Genomic DNA, 16,349 nt, shown 5'->3' with positions numbered 1-16,349 from the left:
TATGGTTGGATTTTCACTCAGATACTTTGTGTGAAGGTTAGACATATAATCAGTCAGTACACGCTTTTGGGCGCTTTGTCTTAGACCTGTCCTGACCTTGTCTGCTTTTCCAGGCATGTTGCGACTGTTATCATCTCTTGATAAGAAGTTGATTACACTATTTTTAAACTTCATAACCTCTCTCATTCGCTGCTGTTTACTACACAGTAGTGTCTTTGACTTTGATTTTCCTGCAGCATTGAGTTTATTTCTACTCAGACCTGTCCACTTACTAAGCAAATTTGAGCATCTGTATTTCCGAACTATCGCCCCCGCTACAACCTTGTGAAGAATCTTTGCTCTTCCAGGATTATTCTGCTCCTTTGCAGACCTTACTTCATCCATGACAACGTTGCTCAATAAAATATGTTTCCTGACCGTGTTTGCCTGATGTTTATCTAATCTAGCAGAATTTATCTGTGCCTCTGTCTTACTCCTTGGGGTTGATGGTCCTTGTTGACTCGAAGAAATTTTTCTACGCAGCCGCAAAAGTCGCCTCTGTGTCGTCTTGTGTTTAGTTTTCAGCTTTTCTAACTCTTGTTTCAATGTAGATACTTCTCTTGATTTTTTTGCAAGTGCCTTTGCAACTCTTTTTCTTGGCCCATTTCTCCTATTTGGAAATGCCATCTGAACGACAAGTCTGGGGCTACTATGGTCAGGTGATCGAGGATCAGCAGTCTGTGTGTCTAGACTGTCATAGCCACTTGTACTTTCAACTTCTGGGACATTCTGTTGTAATAGTTCTGCTATTGCTTCCTTTTTTCTTCTGCGATGACGTTTTACAGCTTCGTTCAGTTTTACATTGCGCCTTATACGTTCTCTCCTTGACTTGACGGCACGTTATTTTTTCTTCTTCTTTCCCTTTCTTTTTAAAGATATTCTTCATTATTTTTGGCCTTTAATCTCTCCCTGTAGCTTTTTTGAATCTCGGCTCTTGTTTTGGCCATATTTTTCTGTTAACAAATTAGATAATTTCGCGGTTAACTATTTCTTTAGGTGTGAAAATGTCAATGAAATGTTCGTTACTTTCGTATGAAATGTACGTTACTCAAGATAACAAGATTATAATTTGAAGATATTCAAGCATGCTGACGTTTATCCTATTGATAAGCATAACATAACTTCAAAAATACATAAAATATTTGTTAATATAGTTTTTTTTTATTTCCTTTATTAATACGTTTGGTTTTGTGTGTTATAAATGCTGAATTGTATTATGTAATTATGCATGTTCCTTTCCTACCTTGATATGCGATGCAATTTATGGGATAAATCCCACTTAAGTAGCAAGAAATGAATCAAATATTAAACTAAAATAAAAATGTGTGTATTATTTCAATTTAAAGCTTTTTATAATTTCAATATTTGTTAAAAATTACAATGCTTGTCTATTGAAATGTTCGTTACAATAGGTAACGGACATTTCATTCTTTTTTTAGATATACTACAACAACATAAATAAACATGTGGCTCGTTTATAATATTAGAACTGATCTTCACGACTTTTATTGTATGTACACATTTAAATTTGTTCGATACACATAATATAAACTAATTAGTCCTAATGAAGGTGTATGCATACTCACGAGGTCAGACGTTTAGGTTGTTTTAGCAGTCAATCATGCTCTCTAACTGTCCTTGGCACTAATGCCGGATGTTGATGTACCAACAATTTGTCACGTGTTTTATTTGCATCAAACAATTTGAGCTAGGATTGAAATTACAAAGAGTTTCGTAAAATACGGTAACGAACATTTCGGTAACGAACATTTAGTAACTAACATTTATGTGCCTAGGGCGCTTCAAAATAAAACTGTAGTGTTTATTAAAGACAGTTTTTGATGGCAACAAATACTATCGTTATGTTCAGTATTCACATTGAACAGTTGTTGCATTTGCTTTCTCAGTTTCGGCAGTAACGAACATTACAGTCTTAAATCTACGCTCAGACTTTTTTTGTTTTTTGTAGTGATATGATTAGACAAAAGGAATTATATTAAATATCTTAACATTTATGTGGACAAAAAGACCTCACAATGTTCTCTTTAAGATTTTTGTATTTTTTCATAGAATGTACAACTATTGCACTGGCTATATATCTAAAGTAACGGAGATTACACCGAAACTGGCGACAATGTTCAAATTAATTTAAGTAACTCTTGGACTGAAAAATAATATGTAGGAACTTATTTCGCTAATTGTCCAGTTAATACTGCAAAACATTCTTTTCAAAATGTAATTTCAAAATGGCGACAGTAACGAACATGTCAGTTTTAGCATTTTATATTAAATTTTCGCTGGAAATAAACGCATTCCCGTGATCTTTTTGTGTGTTTTTGAAACACTTATGGACTAACTTTGTATTGCAAACTCAATTACAATTCTGCTGATTTTAATTTTTTTGTTATTTTATGGCGACATTAATTGCACCCATTTATTGAGTTTGAGTGATATATTTGTTACATTGTCACATGTACGCATCTGTTCGACATACTGAAACAGGATTTGATATATAAAATTTTGAAAAATGTGATCTACTTATATTCATAAATGATTAAAGTAAAAATGCTATACACGTATATATTTCCTTGCATGGTAATATGTGATTAGTAATATGTTTTCTGCCTTCGTAACAACATAATCAGTTTAAAACGGTTAAATATGTGCTGCTATGTGATGGGACTTACAAGTCATTGTGAATTACCTATACTGTTGGAGATCTCTCTTTTGAAAATATTGATATTGAACTGTATATCTAAGAAAGATTAAGCTGGTTTTAATGAATTGCCAACACACTGATAATATTTAGTTGTATTTACACAACGTTAAAACAGGACACTATAATCGAATGCATCGAATAGTATTACTGAACTATCAATTTAGAATCAAAATAATTTAGAGAACTTCGGCATTTATCAAGAACATTTAACTTTGTAAGACGAAATGTGAAAGAGAGATTTAAAAATTTTGAAATCTCTGAGAACAACTGATGGTATTATCAACCAACAAGAATCCTATATCAAAAACGATAAGGAATCTGATCATAATCACCTACTGTAATATCTAATTTGTACTTTGTTGCACGTCATGACTGGCTATAAATATGCAGATATATCTAGATTTGTTGCAACATCTGTAACATGTACCAGGGTATGCCATATCAAATGTAAATGAAACATTGTTTAGTGTAGAAAAAAAGTTCGTTATTAATTTTAATACGAGGGTTGTCCAAAAAGTTCGTGGACATGAATAAATTAATTTTTATATGAAAATTTGACTGTTAATTCCAAAGCAGCCTCATTAACTTTCTCTGAAATCGTTTCGGAGCGACTTTGCAATTTTTTTGCTACATTACGGGTATATGGGAGGCATCTTAACTGTAATGAAGGCCCGTTCCGAGACACAGTTAGATTATTCTAACTAAGCAGAGTGTAGTGAAATTGATAGCGTTTTTGTAGTCTTAAATCTTGGTTATGTAAATGTCAATAAAACGGTGTGTCGATTTACCTATTTCGTAAATGTCCGATATCATATGCAATGTCAACCCGTGCACGCACGGGTCAAAATCTATTATGAATAAAATTCGGAGCTATGTACATTTTTGTAATGAAGTTATCAATGTATATACATTGCCTATACAGGGCCACAGCCCAGTCTGATGTTTAGTTATAACGACTTTCTATAACGCCGTAGTCCTGGGTCTACCTGAGAGTAATATGCCGCATTCACCGTTTGGTCAGAGAGTACAATCGCACATTTCATCAAAATATCACTTTTATTTACTCGAACTATTTTGATGGTTTTCCCGTTTCCTCCATCTTTTGTTGTTTTACCTCTGTTGACACAATTTCCTGACGGCGCGCTGTTCCATGCGATCAGATGCCGTCGCTTTTTCATGCCTTTTCAAAGACATGTTTTTGCCGTAGCGCCGGCGCGAAGCGAGCTCTACCGGCAAGGCGTGTGTGAATAGAAAATTCGGACTATTTGCACATTCATTCAACAGATATTTTTGGCGTCAGTAAATCGGACCATTAATGCCTTGTTTAATCGTCCCAGTAGTTCCCTGTAAGTATGGTTTCCCATTTTCATACTCTCACGAGAACAAGTACATGCATTGTTACTGCTGACTCAACGCAAGACTAACGGAGTTATAGTCCTTTTGAGTGACGTCACAATGGATTTCTTACACATTGATCCAACAGAATTTTTCGGCGTCAGTAAATTTCGACCCACAATGCAATTCCTCAATGTCGGTCGATCTCACTAGACTGGATACCATTTCGCGAGAATCAAAGTAAAACTTTTGAGAAACAGATAAATTGTATAATTTCCAGAACATCATGCTTTTGAAGTAAACAAAACAGTATTTTTCGCTTAGTTTTTTTCAGTGTGTGTTCAAAAAGACAGACGACACTTGACCGACGTGAACTTTGACGTCACAATAAGGGGAAACTGCTTTAAGTAGTTATTGTAAACATGGTAAATCTGATGAAATATAAATACCAAAATCTTCTCAAAATCTTGCAGAGCTAACGAATTTCTTCAGAGATAGGAAACAGCTGTAACTTGCTCTCATTTGGATGGATGCTCACATTTATTTTATTCACTATATTTACGGTAATTTCCAGGAACGTTTTTAAAAAAAAATCTTCACAAGCAAAAAAAAAAAATTCTCAAAATCAGGAAAATTCTAATCGGGGTGAGGAATGGGAGGTGCGTAGTATGCCTTTAGCTCTAGCTGCTCAAAAGTGTCTTTATTTTCACTACTATTTATTACATGCACCCGGGGGATCCATTTTCCTTATATAATCAACAAATTGTTTTATAAGTAAATTTGTTTTTTTTTCAAACGGGGAGGGGGGACTCTGTGATAAGTCAATTTTTATATGTAAGTTTAAGAAAAACGTCTGCTGCAAGAAAAGAGGAAATAAACTGCAGTGTACATTATGTTAATTTAAAAATCGTTATTATTCAACAACATTTTATCTGAGATAAATTCTATACTGACGTGCGACCAGTATATAAATAATTAAAACATATCTTATGAATTATGAATAATGAAAAAATACTGAAAAAATAGGTATATGTTTATTTTATTTTGCATTCAAATTCATTTACTTTACGTCACTACTTTTATTTTTATTGATTTATCATTATTCATTTTTTGATCAGCTGCTGCGCTCGCCTCAACGGTCGCACCGTAAATCATATTATCTTTTAAAAGTCCTTTGCATTGCTAGCTTGAAAATTCATGTAGCTTCAAATGACATATAAAAATGACAGTACTTTGACTAACAGTTCCAATCCAACAGTTCCGGTCTAACAGTCAAAATGCTGGAGGTTTTTTTTCGTATAGAGTTATAAGGTAACTGTTTTACAGGGGTATAAGAATGGTGTTTCATTTTCAATAGGTCAGAACAGCGAAAGAAAATCTAAAAGAATGCGTAAGTTGTCAAGCTGTGCCTAGAAAGAACAACATAGGTTCGTGTTTTTAACTTACGTTACATTTGTTGTCATTTTATTTCAGATTAATTTTATTTGTGTTTGTACTGCGCTGACTTGCTTAACTGCTGTTTCGTTGTTACATGTAACGTGATCTCTTGTAATGGAAGAAGCACATTACTACATTACTTTCGTCTCTACGGAGTGCTTTACAATATATGTAGCTATGTAGAATACGTCCGTCTACAGAGGTGAAAAATAATCTGAACTGTGATTAGGCGAACAGCTTACATATTACAGGCCTCAGACATAAGACATGATAAAAGAAATATAGCAGAAAAATACCTTATATGAGTCGTTGTCAGCTTTTATTAGATTTTGATTTTTTGTGTTCATGGTCATTGAATTTATACTGGAAAAAAAACTAGAAAAAGACAAAAGGTCTCTTGACTTTAATGTCTCAGTATTATAACATTCATATATTTATTAGATATTTTCAATATCACATTAAAATTATTTTACACAATAACCAGGAGGTAGAGAACATGGATAATATTGGTCTATTCAAATGTCCGATGGAACCAACAGCCTGAGAGCTCTTTCCTGCAGATAAAATGTTTCTTCTTCAATGCTTAATAGCAAATTTACATCTATAACTGATAACACTATTTCTAGCTCATCATCATTGGAACTATAACCAGTACACACATTTTCAACTTTATTTACACGTTGCCCTTAGAACCTTACATTTTCTGTCATTTTAAACTATTAAAAATCGCCTATAATAATTGTGTATGCAAGTCATAGAAATAATTAACGAATTCTTATCGTATGGATTCAATTTAGTATTCGCTGATGTTAAAAGACGGAAAACCAAGAAGAGGGCATATTGCGTTTGCCATTAGCCAAACAGTGATTTCTTCTTTTATAGATTTGACGTCACATATCCGATTCAAGCGTCACATATACGATTAAAGCGTCGAAAGGTAGCGGATTGGAATCAAACAATATCAGACCCCTTCACAATAACTGCAATATTGCTCTTTGGCAGAGCAAATTGATATACGTTGTTGAGGATTTAGTTAATAGATAATCAAATGAAGTCAATGAAACAATTAACGTTATATCATTTTTTACCAATATACCGGTATGTCATTTTGCCCTTCAAAAGAGTGGTAACGCAGTTACTGTGAATGGCCCTATTTATTTTTTAATAAATAGAGCGTAAATAGCAAAAATTTTAACACCATAAAAAAAACAGACATATTCAATTGTCTCGATATAAACAAAAGAAAAATAACAAATAAACAAACAAACAAAAACATAAAAAAATAGGAAAAATAGGAAACAAGGAAAGGAAAGAAGAAAAAGGGACCCCCCCCCCTCGAAAAAAAACCCAACAAAAATCATGATTTATTCTTGCAAGTTTTTAAAGACTTTGAAATTGCTCATTATTATTAATGATTTCAAATTTCAATATAAAACGTCCCACCTACTTATTCAAGCCTTTACGGTGCTGCGTAGGTGAATATACTGATTAGGAATTGACAACATTTTAAGAAAATAAAACCATCTTTTAAAGTTTATAAATCTTTGTCTTGCTATGTAAGGATTTAAATCTAGGGTTTGACCAAAACACTTATATAGGGTAAGGGTTCTTCATGCAGGGTTTGGATAAAATCCGAATAATCGCGAGATTCCTTAAAACTTCGGAATACCGTATGCCCTGCCTCGTGCATTCTGTAAACAGCTTTTATTTAATTTTTCATTTTTTTTTTTAAAAACTGATAATCACTTGGCCGATTATTGTATTCAATGAGAGAGAGAGAGAGAAGGAGAGAGAGAGATTCATTCATGCATCGTGCAACATCGATAAGAAAATTAAATTTAGCTAACATGTAAAAATGTTACTACTCATTGAGCATAAGTTACGTCTATCGGCACTAGTACTATCGATTAGTGCCAAAAAGGGACATAATAAATGCAGAAGTCTTATTGAAAGTTACATGCAATCGAACATTTTGAAAACAAAATGTGGATAATACTTATATATTACTAATTATTTCAACGATTATGGTTTATTGAAATCTTATATTCAAAATGTTTTGTTCTTTTTTGTTAAAACAGTAAGACATCTAAAATTGTAGAAAATGCTTAATTCATTCTACTTCAAACAACTAAAGACGATGAAACAGAGTATAGAGGAAAAAAAAATAATGCAAAACAAAATTTGACGTTCGTGACGTTCTCGACCGGCTACGTCAAAGTCGTGTTGACATTTCCTACTAAAATTGTCATACAATTTTTATAGAACACACAAGATCTTGGATATCGTTGTATATTTATTTTCAGAAAGCGTTGGCTAATCGGAATTGAAAAAACGTGAGTTTGTGAAAATGTGGCCTTAAGGACCCTTTTCTCGTGACGGCAGTCATTTCCTTCAACATTGTGTGTTAATGCTTACCATGATACTGTCGTTCATTGATAGCAGAGGTCACTATCAACCAGACATATTGATCATTTTACATTCGTAGGGGATATTTGAAGATTTGGATAACAGAAAAATACACACAATATATTTTTTGAAACATTTAATGGAGAAAACAAAATGTCTTTATTTATTCTCGATTAAATCTAAATGAGAGCAGCTATATATGAAAAACTCAAAATAGACCAAACATTAATGTCTGCAGTTTTGGTCAGAATATGTTGAACCGTACTTGAACGGCGACAAGAATATCACCATTAAATAACAAAGGGCACCTTGCAATTAATCTAAAATAGCTATCGCTCAAAGGTCATATTAGTAATTGGGAAACGAGTTAAATGGCCGTCACTGAAGTATGATCTACATGATTAAAGTTTAAATACGACACACCACAAAGCGAGAGTATAAAACATTCGTATTATTTACACCTGATTGCGCATCTGGAATTAATGGTTATGTTCTACCTCATTGTAGGAACGTGTGAGTTTTTATTTTCTTTTCTTTTTTAAATTTGCGTACCCGTTCTGTTTGTTAAAAATTGCCCTGCGTATCTGATTTGACTTTTCTCTGGCTTGAAATAAGTTTAAATTATTTCATCGCGACCAATTCACTAATATTTTATAATAGGATCCCCCCCCCCATCATTCCTTCCTCGAATTAGACGCACAGTGTATTTGGTACTTTTTATGGAAATTCCTCTAATGTCAAATAATCAACATTGGCCTTTCTAGATATCTAAAAGTTCACGGCAAATAATTAATCCATGTAAAACACCTACCAACCTGCATATAAAAAAAGAAAGAAAGGCAAGTCACTTTGCGTAGTATCTGGGACTGAAGTAAAACTATTTCAGTCAATATAACACGATATTATCTAAAAAGTATTTGCCAAAAATATCATAAAATTGAAAAAAAAAACCAAGACCAAAAAACATAGTATTGATGGATTACAGAACAACGTACATTCATTTGTGCGGGAAAAAAAGCATTCTGGGAAAGAAATACATTTAATGCGACAACATCATGGCGGGCTTATTTGATACATAAAGCTGGTATATTTTGATAGTTTAAAAAATGAAGGCGAAGTAATATAAAGAAAGCAGAGTTGCACATCTTTCCTCTCTCTATCTATTTTCAAATGACGATGGGGGGGGGGGGTTATTTATCTGTTTTCCTTTAATGCCCATATATAAAGAAAGGAATATGTTGTGTACATGATATTAAAAGAATTGTTATTTATTTGTTATTGGAAGTGTGTGTGTGTGTGTGTGGGGGGGGGGGGGGGGGGTAATTGTCCTCATGCACCTGTAAACAAGGTAACAGGGAAGTGTCAAATGTTAGTTCACATGTTTAAGTGCGGAAGAACAAAAGGTTAATTTAAACTTCGGACGGCAATTGCTAACCGGTTAACCGATTAATCGGTCGGAACGATGGTACAGTAACCAGTTACAAATTTTGTAATTGATATCAGTTAATGGGATTAAAAAAAAATCGGACACATGTTTATAAAAATTCAACACCAGGACATATGAACGTTCATAATTTAAATTAAAAAAATAATTAAAAAAGATATCGTTGCGAGCAACAAGACCTGCTGTCTGATTGTTTAACTTGACATACATGTATGACATTTACTTTGCTTTTTAACGGCTACATATCACATGAAAATAGAAGAAAGGGGTTTTCATCATAGATTTAATATGATCTCTCTTGAAGGACAAGCAGTTTATTACCACAAAGAAGATACTTGTCAATTCTTGGAGCATGTTCATGGAACTTCCAATGATTTACTAAAAGCCGGTTTGTTAGACTGCAAAGAGGATTTGTATATGGCAGGAACCAAATCTCTCTCATATATATCCAAATTCATAACTTCGCCTTTGTGGTGGCTGATAGAATCACCAGGTCACTTCCTAGACATGAATGAAAACTTCAATACGTTGGTAAATTCATGCCAAAAAACACAACTCCCTTTCACACAGCTGTTCAACAAGGTGACTTGATTTTTTCCAAACTGCTTGAGAAATCTGACCAAATAGATGAAATTGTTCTGTCATTACTTTAAAACTTGTTTACAGCAATTAAACAACTTTTAGCACGAATGATTCCAGAACATTTACCAGGTGGAAAATACTGGGATGCATCAGATAACTTTCGACAACAAACAAGATCTGTTGCAAAGCACAATAAGATGCCAGAATTCATATTTGGTCAGCTAGACCATTCGATATCTTTTAGACCAAATGCATCTGTTCTTACCCCTGCGAGATGAAATTCATAATTTTAAGAACTTTAATGAACCGTTCATGAAGTTTCATAATGTATTCATGACTGGTTCATAAAGGTGGTTCATGAATTTTATTCATGAATATATTCTTAAAATGTAATTCATGAACAAATTATGAATATGCAAGAATACAGGAAATACCCGGTATTCAATAGTTCTAGGTATTGAACATTCATGAATTTTCATGAAGTTCTAATTCACGAAATATATAATAAATTTCAAATACTTTAATAAATAACATAGTTTACTCTAGTACTCAGAACACTATATTTTTTTTAAAAAATTATACATCTTAAAATATTAATATTAAAACATAGTCTTCATGAACATTCATGAATATTCATGCAAACACATATATAAGTGTGGCATCTTTAATTTTGAAAAAGAAAGATGTGATATATTATAGTTACTTTATTTATTCAATTCTAAGAAACATGTAAATTCATTGACAACAGCGAAGGTCTCAGACATCATGATCAAATGGTCATTACTAGATCCTAAATTTGACGCTTAATTTCTTCATTGTTCAATTTATATTTTTTTTAAAAATGACATAATTAATTAGTGAATAATCAGTCTTTGCAGATGATACATTATGGCTGTTTTATGTTGTTAAAAATCTTGTAAACTAAACTGAAAAAGTGAAATAATTTAAAACTTTGCATATTTCTTTGGAAAAAAGATTAGTATACGTTGAATTCCAACTTGTTTGAAGTACATTGTATATCAAGTTTATTAAAGACGTGGTAGGTTGTCAGTCTATCATAGAAGCATAAATACACACAAGACGAAGTGCGTCTGTTCCTGAGAGAACGACAGAGAAAATGTTCCGAGCTTATTCGGTTGAAATTTGACCCCGTCGAGTTTAGAACCTTTGCGGTTTCTTTGTAAAAGGCATTACTGTTGCACACATTTGAAAGCGATTCATTCTAAGAAGTTACAAATCCGTTATGTAAATATTCCGTTGAGAACTTCCAACAATTCATTTATGATTAGCTGTTTAAACTCAGACAACTACCGTTACTATATTCCGAGTTTCGAGGAGTCCGCCATTGTTCATGAGGTGCCATGTCGATTCGCCTCCGTTACAAAAACACACTGAACTTCGTTTGTCAATAAACTTAATGATAAGCAATAATGAAAATATTACTTTTAAACATTAATGCAAATTATAGAAATAAAGTATGAAAGAATATTTAATTGAGTGTAAATTATTTTTTAAGTTCCAAAACCTTGAGGGTTAAAAAACGAAGGGGGTTGAAGTTTAACAGACACAACTTGTGTAAACCGAACGATATTAAATCATACGTTACTTCAATCTCTGAAAATATAATAATGAAAACTTAAGCATTTTATAATGAGTTTCATTTAAAGATATTTTTTGATTATTATTAACATGTGTTAAAAAAAATATTTAACTAAATGAAAGAGTCTCAGAATACACAGTCAGCGAGTTGTTTTGATTCTATTACGTCACTTCCGCCCAGTGATTACGCGTTTTGAATGAAAGCAGACGGATCTTCAACATGAGTGATGGATTAATTAAGCATGGAACATGCAAGAAGATAATGCAGCAGATGTAGTTCAAAGTAATGGTATTAAAGGTATTATAGTATGTATACATGTATATTGAAATAACTTTTATGAGGGATTCAAAACGTAAGATTAAGTTTTGTTCAATTTTCAAACATTTCAAAATGGCGGTTTTTAATTTGTAGTGACATTCTTTTTTGACTAACTTATAAGTTTTAACTACATAATTGATAATAAATTACACATTTGATATACCTATATCGGTGCAATTACAAGGTAAAGTTATATGCTGATGTCATTTGAGTTAATACAATTTTTTTTTTTACTCTAGAATTATGCAGTGAAACCAGAATATTGGACAGCCCTAAAGATAGTGATCATTGAACATAAATTTCAGTAAGTAATAAATAAATGCTATTGCAAGTAATTGAAAATTTCTAATAGAATGGCCAGTATCATTTACAAATTTGAAAACAGTTATAGTTTCATCGTAATAAATTAAAGAAGTGTTTTATTCGAGTATATAGATACATTGAAATGGATTGAACAGCAGGCATAATGCCTATTTATGTTTTCTCCTGAATTTTTCATCTTGTTTCATCTTGAGTTGTTTTATTTTTCTGCAATATCACTTTTTCTAGGGTAGGCACTCTCATTCTTAAGCTCTAGTGCAATTTCAGCACTATCATTTGATAAAAATATTTGAAATAAGAATTAAATGAGATGATTGAATGATTAGTTGATGTTCCAAATGTTTTAAACGACATGTCATAATTATACTGCTATTTGTCATATTATTTTTGTACAGTACAGAGGTACAACTCTTCTGCCACCGAAGGGGCTATATGTGAAGCCTGAAGAATTGCCACCAAGAAGTATTGTCACCAAGACACTCTGGGTTTGTAGAAAAAAATCATTTAAAGGATGGAGCATTTTACCTACCATGCAATAAATGCACATTGCAATATATGAAACACAAGTGAAATCAACATGAGCAGAGGCAAGGAAGATGCAACAAAGGAAGATTTCATAAAGAACATATTGATAGTTATCAACTAGTACAATGTAATCATATTCTAATGTCGCTTATATTTCAAATCATTGCATATTGGTATGTCAATTCTAATATTGTAACATTCCTTTAAAGCTAATGAGTTAGTATTGATATCATTACCTGTTGTTTTTTAAAACAACTTTATTAAACTTGCTGATTATTTAAAGTGATAGTCAGTACATAAGAATTATGTGATACTTAATATATTGTCTCATTATTCTTCAATTTATTATAATAAAGTATTTTATATTTGATTTTTTAGGAGATTTTACCTTTTTATATACAAAATGTAGAAGGTAAGAATTTTCATGAATAGTTCATGAATTTTATTTATGAATTATTCATGAATAAAATTCATAATGATATTCATGAACAGTTCATGAAGATTCATTAAACTTATTTATGAACAGTTCATGAAGATCCGATGAACTTATTATTGGACATTCATCAAATGATGAAGCTTCAGAATATAACTGTTCATGAATTGTTCATGAAAAATTATATTCATGAATATTCATCAACATTTCGTCATGAACAAAAATTCATGACTTTAAAATGTCCAATAATAAGTTCATGGGATCCTCATGAACTGTTCATGAACATTTCATGAATATAATTCATGAATCATTCAAGGGAAAATCATGAATTCTTCATGATCATCTCGCAGGGGATTACAAATGAGGCGTTTCTTTTGTATCCATACAACAAAATATCCCAATGGCTGTCATCTATTCCAACAGATGAAAAAGACAAACTAATGCAGGATTCAATTTTAAAAGGAAGAGAGATTCGCGATAAGTTCAAGGGGCGGATACAAATAATTAATAAGAAAAGGTTAAAAGCACAGCAAGAGAAACAAAAAGAACTGGAAAGAATTGAGAGAGCACAGGATGAAACTCTGCCGTTCAGTCAACTGAATATTAACTGAATGGTCTGAAAAGGGGACTGAATAGCACAGCTATGCCAGTCAATCACCTTTTAGTTATCGTTCAGTCACATTTCAGTTAACTGAATGGCACAGATTCATCCTATGGAGAAAGATTGAAGAAAGCAGAGGACATGACTAATGATATATGTTTTTATGGCGTTTGGCAGAGTGAGAAGCAAGTAGATGAGGGTGTTTCAAGACTGAAGGATGACAAGGAAATTGTAAAAGCAATGCAAGCACAACTAAAATTTAGGAAAAAATTTCTTAAACAGAAACCAAGGAACAAGAAGCTTTTCAATTTTTCAACGAAATCAGATGGAGGCAAATACAAGAAACTAACAATTCTGGAACTCAGGACGAACTTGCTTGAATTGATTAAAAGTACTTTGATTGGTGAAACAACTGAGAATGAAGTTGTAGGTATTCCTCTTTTAGTGGGAAAAACAGTCGACCACAAATTTACAGACCAAACCTATAGATATAGAGGTAAAGTGATTAGTGTTATACCAGGATTTCCAATGTGGTACAATATTCAGTATGAAGGGAATCAAGCTATTTATGCATATAATCTGCACGTAGATTATGAAAAGGGTGATCTGCAGATTGTTGTTTTATTTACTGTGTATTTGAGATTTTTGCAGAACATTATATAAAAACGTTCATAACATAATTTGAAAAAGCTCAGACCTTTAATTCGTGTACTTCAAAGTTGTTATTTTAGATGGTTATTTGCCTGAGCAAAGATTTAAAATGTGTATTGTGTAAGTAATACATTGTTCAAGTGTTGTCATGCAGAGTTCGGTTTTGTTGCAAGCTCATTTTCAATTCAGTTATTCTTATTTAATTTGTTGTTGAGATTTGTTGTTCAATTTTCTTTCTTTTACTGGGGTAGTTTAGAATATATAGAGCATAACAATCCAAACAAATTATTTAATTTAATTAACAACTTATATAAATTATATTTGATCAAATATGTTTACATGAAATGAACAAAAATCTACCACAAATATCACACACCCCTGCATTTAGAGCTCATTTTAAAATACTATCGAATTTCCCACTTGGTGAAATTCTTGCTTTTGTCAGCAGCTCGCTAAATCCAGACGCCTGTCGCTTCGCCGGCATCAAAGACATGACGCCGAGACTCCCACGCAGTACAACCGCATTAGAACCACCGGTATCAAAGAAATGCCGCTATCTTACCGATTATGAATAAGGACTGTTAATTTTTCATTCACATAGATTTATGCATGCATTATAAAAAATATATAAACATGATTAACCAATCAGTTGTTTTTTTCATCAGTAGTACACTATATTTAATTCCGTTGCACGTTTTAACTGCATGTGTTCTCTCTCTCTTTCTCTCCTTGAGTCTATGTGTATGTTTAGGCTACATTTTTATAAAGTAATTTCAAATATGCATATTTATATTACTTAATATTAGAATTTAAAAAAACCAACAAGACAATTGTTTTCCGACCTGCAGGTTCCATCTTTAGTTCAATTGCACCGTTTATATCACATGCGTTGTTGTGACGGCGGCATCCTTTTGATGCCGGCCAAGTTACCGGCTGACTGATTCTAGCGAGTGGCTGACGTAAACATTGGCTGTCACCAAGTGGGGAAATCGATGGAATTTTGAAACGAGTTCTATGAGACTATATTTTAAAAAGAAAAAGGATTTGATGCTTACATTTAATTTTTGTTTTACTTTTTGTCTTGTCTGCAAATGTGATTCATATCTCTAAAATCCTATTTTGTCCTAAGGTTAAGTGAATATAAATGGAAGAGTCAATGTAACAGACAAAAGCGTGAACTTAGGTTTTCGCTTTTGACGTTGCGTTTTAAAGTGTTCAGCTTTTAACCTTTCAGTACCCTGTGTGTGTTACAGCGTTATAACTGTCGTAGCTTTCAACACACCTTACATGCAATATATAAGTGTAATGTAAATATTTTTTATTACATAAAGACAAAGTCTTCGGAGAGTGGATGAGCTGACTTTAAAAATATGTTGTGTATCATCCCGTTGTATTACCTGTAGGTTTAGTTTATACATCAAATAAAGAAAACGGGTATGTGAACTTGATGTAATTATAATTGTAAGAGAGGTGTCCTATGCCTAATGACATTTGTCAGAGTAAGCGAGAATAACAATTCCTTAAATAAAAAATAAATTAGTAATTTTATTTAGAATTTGTCTGCAAAGCCAAATTATGCGTATTTATAACATTTTTGTTTCAGACTGACTCGATGCTGATCATTAAAAAAATAATTTAATCGTATCAATAGTCGCACTATTTCTACAATGTAATGACATTATATTTCGGAATCACATCAAAACATGTATACTGTATGAAGTTATGACACCAGGAATAATATCATATACCTTTTTGATGGAAATGAGGACGGAATCAAGCTATCAGCCCCATAGACATCACTTATTCCGCGATGTGAAGCCGAGGGAAATAGATACTGTCAATGGGTACATGTACAATAAGATTGCTCTCGACCGAATACTCAATTGATAGGTTTTTTAATATACCGAAGAAAACTTTATTTGTCAGAAAAAAAGATAG

General features: G+C 32.5%; 2 long non-coding RNA genes across 2 annotated transcripts in view; both read left to right on the top strand.

Moving 5' to 3' along the window:
* The window catches only part of LOC136273786 (uncharacterized), a 194,663-nt gene that overhangs the window by 143,927 nt on the left and 34,387 nt on the right, over nucleotides 1–16,349 (top strand). The window lies entirely within an intron of this gene.
* Nucleotides 11,482–13,026, top strand: LOC109620878 (uncharacterized). Its single transcript, XR_002201511.3, has 3 exons — nucleotides 11,482–11,859; nucleotides 12,120–12,184; nucleotides 12,597–13,026. It is a non-coding gene; the product is annotated as an uncharacterized lncRNA (long non-coding RNA).

This window comes from Magallana gigas, chromosome 1, assembly GCF_963853765.1.
Source record: "Magallana gigas chromosome 1, xbMagGiga1.1, whole genome shotgun sequence".
Lineage (NCBI taxonomy): Eukaryota > Metazoa > Mollusca > Bivalvia > Ostreida > Ostreidae > Magallana > Magallana gigas.
The sequence above is the reverse complement of the archived record's forward strand: the minus strand, read 5'-3'. Positions and strand labels throughout refer to the sequence as shown.